Below are 1,474 nucleotides of genomic sequence, written 5' to 3'. Positions count from 1 at the left end.
AGAGAGAGAGAGAGAGAGAGAGAGAGAGAGAGAGAGAGAGAGAGATTGGCATTGTTTAAAGTGGTGTGACAAATATACACCAAGGACATAATATTATATCGGCACACCAGTCTACACTCGCCAGTGATCTGCTGGCCAATCTCACTCAGCTGATTCAATCGTTAATGATATTCCAGTCACACACAGGCAGACAGGCACAGAAACACACAGACATGGCGCGGGGACTGGGCCACATGCCCGGACAGGCGCTGTACATTTGAGCCCAAACTGCACCTGGGGTTAACCCCGTGACGCGACCCGCACCCACAAAGTAGAGGCGGGGCTTTTACAGCCGCCACCCTGTCACAAAAACAAGACGATCGATACAAATAGAGGGAAACAGGTTCCTCATGTGCTGGTTCTTCAATATTCTAGAGCTTTTCGAAGGCAACGGGTCAAAGTTCAATACTTTACGTGGCTTGGGCTGACAACGCAGAGCGGCTTCGATACCTAGCTTGGGATAGGTTTTCGCAGGTTGATCGAAATCTACGCAGGAGACAAACAGGGTCATTCCATTCTTCATTACACAGATTTTGATACCAGTTCAAGCAAAGCTGTGCTCTGAGATTAAACTTGAATGCCTTTCTAGCTAAATAGCCACTTTTAGTGTGATTTTTTTTCTGTTCTGAAAACTTCGTTACAATTTGGAAAATCCGCGATTGGTTGATTATCAAAATAATGTTTTATATATTATCCTCACGACTCAATCACGATACTTTAAAAGAGGCGGATTGGTTCAACCCTGCCTGTCGGTACACACCTGGGCCAAGTGGGGAAATGTGAGAAAAAAAAGATGAAATTATTTGAGAAAAGAGAACTTTCCTATTCGGAAATCGAAATAACCCCCTTTGCGCCTTGCAGCGCGCCTAACCATTGCACTATACAGACATTGGAGACAAATCCGTGGAATGAGCCAGAAGGTCTCGCTGACTGAATCATGCCTGGTCCCTGACAACGCGATAAACATAACGTAAACACTGTAAGGAGAGGAACCTTGAGAGAGAAACGCAATACCTGTCCACAGTGTCAGATATCAGTCTTTCGCAAGGCCTAATTTAATGCACATTGTAAGACGTTATGATTCTATTTCAGTAATGTGTAGTAATGTTCTAATAATGTAGGTGCTCTACGCGATCTTAGAGCTATAGTATTATAATTATCTTTTCTTGCACTATCTACGTGGAGAATTCCTAACGTTCATATTCTCGGTGAAGATTTGGTATGGATTTATAATTTTAAGGAAGCGTAATGTTGCTGACGGTTGTCAGTGTCATGCTGAAATCCAAGAGTGGTGAAGACCAAGTGAGAATACTGAAGGCGGGCCATTCGTCGGAATGAATAATAGATCCAGGCTGGCACTCAAGTTGAGCGATTGAAATCGGTGTCTTTCTCTTTCTCTTATAAAGGACCAAGACCCACGAGCCATCACTCATCA

This window comes from Aplysia californica, unplaced genomic scaffold (assembly GCF_000002075.1).
Source record: "Aplysia californica isolate F4 #8 unplaced genomic scaffold, AplCal3.0 scaffold00036, whole genome shotgun sequence".
NCBI lineage: Eukaryota > Metazoa > Mollusca > Gastropoda > Aplysiida > Aplysiidae > Aplysia > Aplysia californica.
This window is presented reverse-complemented; position numbering follows the sequence as displayed.